Genomic DNA, 6,522 nt, shown 5'->3' on the forward strand with positions numbered 1-6,522 from the left:
CGCTTCCGCCGGGAGGTCACGCGCACGAACGCGCATGTCATGTCCCGCCCACTCTCCCGTTGCTCAGCGACAGCAAGTCAACTACGGATTCCCAGCTGGAGCAACCACACTGTGCTTGACTCCTGGAAAAAAGGCTGAGCGACACCAGCGCTCTCTGCCGATAGGAAGGAGAGTTTTCGTTTTGCTTTACTTTTACGTTGTTGGTCGCCTACCCTCGCCTTTTGTGGCAAAAGAAGGGCTAGAAAGGAAAAAACAAAAAGAAAATAATATTTGTAGATTGGGAAAAAGGGTAAAGGCGTGAATTGCCTTTGGCATCATTCAGGAATTATAGCTTTCAATTCCTCAGATTATATTAATAGCATCTATAGAAACTTTTCTGATCTTAGAAACTGTAAATTCAATTTTTCCGGAAGATGAGAGATGATACATTTAAACTTTTAAATTACATTCTTCTATATTGATACATTGGAAAATATAACCGAACTGTTTTTCAAATTAAAAGGAAATTGAACTTTTCTTCTGAACTGGATAGTGTATACTTTAGTGAATGAATAATCTGCAGATTGTTTATTTTTGGAGAGTGATTAACAATTTGCAAAGTATTTTGACATTTATTATCTTGTTAATGCACAGAGAAGGGTTTGTGGTATACTTCTTGCTCAATACTACTGACTCATACCATCGTAGGCATCAATTTTTCCTTCTAACATCTATAACCACAATTCTTTTTCTCTCCTTTTCATCCCATACGATCATCTTTCATTTTATCTCCTCGAATAAACATTATTTCTTCAATTTATCACAGGCCCATGTTTGGAGAATTAATCTTAAAACTAGATTTCATTGAAATTACACCATTTCTGAGAATCAAGATCTCAAGCTCTGAAATTTTCCTCTACTATTCTTTAATCAACACTGAAACATGCCCTCAACCCCTGTAGAAGCTGCTCTATGTCCTTTTATTACCCCCAGTCCACATACTTTGTCTATCCTTATTTGCAGATAGATTCCATCGCCTTACTCTGGGTTTGGCTTTTTTACCAGGCAAGAAACTGAGTTCTGTACTCTCCCCAACCTCAGCAACATATTTATAACCACTACAGGATATATTTGCTATGAACTGAATATTTCTGCCCTGCACCCCTCCCACCAATTCATATGTTGAAATCTAATGCTGGAAGCGATGGCCTTAGGAGATAGGGCCTTTGGGAGGTGATAAATTTCTGTCGTTTATAAGCTACCCAGTCTGTGATATTTTGTTATAGCAGCCCAAACAGACAAAGACATTATGGTTTCTTTCTCTTATTCCCACTATGTTGGTAGAGAAATTAATGAAGCAAAGCAGAGTGATATAACCATAAATGTCTTTTCTCTGTCCTTATGACTTCTCCTTTATCATCTTTGTATTACTTCTTGATTCCCAACTATGGTGGTCCTTAAAGATCACCTCAGAAGATTTTTTAAAAGATTCATATCTAGGTCCGACCACCAGGCATTCAAATTTAATTGTTTCAGGTTGGATCCTAAGCATCAGTATTTGGTAAAGGTCTTCAGGAAATTTTAATGGCATATCTAGGATTGAAGGGAAGTGCCCTCGTGAATCACCAGTATGCATCTGATTTGTTAAGCCTTCCCTACTCTCTTCAAGCCAAACTCTCTGCCCTGACTGCCTTGGTCAAAGACTGTACTCCCTGCTAGACAGATTAGGACCACCAAACAGGAATTGTTTCACCTCGCATCTGACACAAAAAAAGCAGTAATTAGCTAAAATTTACTGAGTATCTACTATGTAATGCGCATGTTTCTAGGAGCTTTACATCAACTCATTTAATCTTTATCACCATCCTATGAAGAAGTATTATCATTTTCATTATTTTCTAGATAAGAAAAATAAGACACATAGAATTTATATAACTTGCACCAGGTCACAGCTAGTAAATATAAGTGTCCAACATTAAAATCCAGGTACTTTGGTTTTAGAGTCTTTGACTTAACCACTACTACTTGACTTTAAGGTCTCTTTAGGCCTGTATATTCTCGTGTTTTGTCTTTTCTCCATTGCATCATCCTATGTCTGAAAACAAATGTTCTTCTTTCTGGTGAAAGCTGCACCTTTCTGTTATTTTCCTGATCTCTCCCTTCAGGAATGGAGATTCCTCATGGTCCCCTTCTCATTTGCATTCATTCTAGGAGGGAAAGGGCAAAATAGCAAAGTGAGCGAAATGGTTACAATTAGATTTTACTCCATTTGCCAACACAAGTTCTCTTTTTTCTGAGTTACTACCTTATAAAAGATTAGGGCTTCCAAACCACGAATGTGGTTTATTATTCTCCTTATTAAGAGCATCTTTAATTTCTTTCAGCATTGTTTTGTAGTTTTCATTGTACAAATCTAGAATATCTATTGCAAAATTTATCCTTATGTGTTTTATGTTTTTGAATATTATTTCAAATGACATTTTAAAAATTTAAATTTCATCTTTATTACTTTACAGAAATATTAACCTTGATAAATTTATTTATTTTAGTAGCTTTTGTACATCTTTTAGAATTTTCTACGTATGTGATCAGGTCTGTGAGTAAAAATATTTCTTTTTCCAACCTGTATATCTTTTCTTTTTTTGACTTATAACATGCATTAAATAAATATACATTCAAAACATATATTTTGTTTTTGTTTTGTCTTATTGACCTCCAGTTCAGTGTTAAACAGAAGTGGTAAAAGTTGACATCCTTTTTTCCCTTATTAAAGGAGAAATTGTTCATTCTTTCACTATTAAGTGGGATGTTTCCTCTACGTTTTCTTAGATTTTTTTTATTACATTTACATAGTTTCCTTTTACAGTGAGAGGTTTTTTTTTTTAACTTATTTCATCATAAACTGGTATTAAATTTAATCAAATGCTTTTATCCGTTTCTATTAGAATGATTATGTGAGTTTTCTCCTTTATTCCATTAATCCAGTTGATTATATTAACTGGTTTTTGAATGTAAAAACAACCTTTCATTCTTGGAATAAACCCCTCCTGAACATGATGTATTATCTGTCTGTCTGTCTGTCTATCTGTTTATCTATCTATCTATCATCTGGATTACAATTGCTAATATATTTTTGCTAAAAAAATTGATATCAAGGTTTTTACATTAATTTTATTAAATGAAATGGCAGATATTCCCTCTTGATTCCTAAAAGAGATTGTGGAGTATTATTTCTTCCTTAAATATTTCATGGAATTTACCAGTCAGGCTATCTAGGCCAGACATTTTATATGTGAAAGGCTTTTGATTTTAAATTTAATTTCTTTAAAAGTTATAAGGATATTCATATTTTCTATTTATTGTTGAGTAAGTTTTTAGCAATGTGTGCTTTTCAACGACTTTGTTCATTAAATTTAAATATCAAACTTATTGGCATAACATTATTTATGATGTTTCCTTGTAATCATTTAAATGTTCTGTTGTGATGCCTCTTTTTTCATTTATGATATAGGTAAATTTCATTTTCTCCTGTATTATCTCAATCTGTCTAATAAGAAATTTATCAGTTTTACTAATCTTTTCAAAGATCCAGCTTTTTGTTTCATCGATTTTTTTCTATTATCTTTCAGTTTCTGATTTCAATCTTTTGTGCTCTTATTTTTATTTTCCTCCTATTTGATTTATATTCAAATTGTTTTTTTATAATTTCTTAAGATAAAAAGTTTAAATCATTTTATAACTTTTTTCTAACATAATATTTAGAATTTCTAATAATATTCTGCAAGCACTCTTCTAGCAGCTTTCCACATGTTTTGATAAATTATGTTTGCATTATCATTTGTTTAAAATGTTTTAAAATTTTCCATGTAATTTCTTCTTCGATTCATGGGTTAATAAAATTCTATTGTTAGTTTCTCAAATATTTGAGCATACTTCTGATGTTTTACTTTTATTATTTATATTAATTCTGTTGTGAACAATATACTCTGTATGATTTTATTCCTTAATACTTTCTTATGTCCCACTAAATGGTCTCTCTTGGTAAATGTTTCACATGTACATAATATATATGTATGTATATACATATTTGTTTAGTTCTGACATTCTTATTAATTTTTACTACATTTGCATTTTGGTTAGAAAGATCAGTTTTTATACTTTAAGTATAAATATTTGTATTTATACTTTATAGTTATATATAGCATTTATTATTCAGGAGTGTATAGCTGTGTGCTAACAATCCTGATATACTTACTAATGAAATGAAATCATAGAATAGTATGTCAGTAAGTCATTAAAAAGATTGTCCAAACTAACTTTTCGCCCTGTATATTTTAACATAATAATATGTACTGTTTACTTAAAAGAAGCAGAAGTAAGCAGGGTTCCTTTGGTGGCTTAGAAATACCATCCTTTCACCTGTTAGTTGAGGAGATAGAATACAGGGTGGCCAAGGAGGCTAGATTTTGCAAGGCAGACACTAGTGTAGGGGTGAACTAAGAAGCACAAGAGCTCCAAAGATTTGCAAAGGGTCCTCACCTGAGTCCCATTCGGTGTAACATCTTAAACATCTTTCCTACTTGAAAAGACCTACTTGAAAAGATTAAAAGGAATGACACCTAAGATTCACACAAGACTGAGAATAGTTGCTGTTCCCAATAGCCAGGGGTATATTCTGACAGTGTTCTAAAGTATGAATCAGAATAAGAATAAATCGAAATATTCATTAACGAATGGGCAATGGCATTAGGGGAAGTCTATTCTGGATTCTTTGAAGAAATGATCTCTGAGAAAAATCCTCAAAGGCAAATCAGGAGAATATCTTTTTGCCCTTTCTCTTATTTTGGTTGCAGCAAAGACTTGCTTCCTGTAGCTGCAACAATTTTTGTTGCAACCATTAGAGCAAAACACTGAATGATTGTGTCCCCTAAAATTGATATTTTGAAATCCTAACTCATAATGTAATAATATTAGGAGGTGGAACCTTTGGGAGGTGATTAAATCATAAAGGTGGAGCCCTTATGAATGAGATTAGTGTTCTTATAAAAAGATTCCCAGAGAGCACTCTCACCTTCTTTCTACCATGTGAGGATAAATGACAAGTCTGTAACCCAGAAGAGAGTTCTCACCAGAACCTGACCATGCTGGCTGGCACCCTGATCTCAGAGTTCCAGCCTCAAGAACTATGAGAATAAATTTCTTCCATTTATAATCCACCCAGTATAGGTATTTTGTTATAGCAACCCAAATGCACTAAGAAAATGAGTCTACCAGCTTGAGGATGAAATTTAAGATTGTGAGAATGCTGGAAGAACAACATTTATGAAACACGCAAGGGGCATCTGATCAAGCACTCAGGCTTTGCTTTATTAATAGAGGAAAATTAGTCCTTCAGTGAGGGCTGTGCTTGGACCACCTAACCAAGCTTAAAGGAAAGCACAAAAGATTAATTGTTTTCAAGTAACTTAACTGTGCCCCAAAATAAAGTTTAAGAATATTTATGAGAAAACAAAAATATCTAGCATCCAACAAAGTAAAACACACAAAGCCTGGCATCCAATCAAAATTACCAGGCTTCCAAAGGTACAGAAGAAATATGACCCACAATGAAGATGTATATGTACGTGAGAGGGTTTTTGAGAGTAGACCACCCAGGGAGAAGGTAATAAAAGGTGCATTATCTTTATAGAATTTAAAAATAAGAATAAAATGGACTAAACATTGTTGTTTATTAGCACTAAGGGCCAGTGATTCTAAAAAATGATAGTGAATAAATACATCTTCCCTCATGGTGGGCTACCTTCCTGGCGTGCCACTGAACCACCAACTAGAACATGATCTCATAAACGTAAACCTTAGTTATCTTTATATATGAATTCTTAATGCAATACATAGTAAATAATACTCAGCTGCTATTTGTTGAAAGAAGGTACGTTGGATTTTCTCCTGTGCATTCATGTGGAGAAAGTCTTAATGATTTAAAAATCCTAAATCTAGAAATTTATGAACAAACATAGGCTCGAAGAAAAATTGAAAGCCTCAATATTAACTGACTACTTATTTCCCTAATAAGGCACCAGTACAAGGCAGTCATACATAAAGATTTTAAATGACATCAAATGAAGATCATCATTGGTAAGGCAGACAGATAAAAAAAATGCACTGAATTGGTATAAAATTGTCTTTGAAATAAATTTATAGCTATTTAGAAAGCCTAACAATATAAATATAAATTTCCATTTTAATAATCTTGAAGGTAGAATCTCTAGTTATAGGATATCTATGAGCACAGAGGTTTTTAATTTTAACAAGAAAGAAAACCTTGCATAATATTTTTTATAGCATTTTTTATTTATTTGATGGCTATATTACCATATCATTTAATATTAAAAGTTTTAAGAAAACAGTAGAGTATAATATTAAAAATTTAATTGCTCCATTTCTTCAAGTTAGTGATCAAACTATAGAATGACTCTTTTAATAATTAATTTACAACTTTTGTGCTTAAGTTATACTTTAAATGGCTGCAAATATAATTGCATC

The sequence above is a fragment of the Pteropus alecto genome, unplaced genomic scaffold (assembly GCF_000325575.1).
Source record: "Pteropus alecto unplaced genomic scaffold, ASM32557v1 scaffold185, whole genome shotgun sequence".
Taxonomy (NCBI): Eukaryota; Metazoa; Chordata; class Mammalia; order Chiroptera; family Pteropodidae; genus Pteropus; species Pteropus alecto.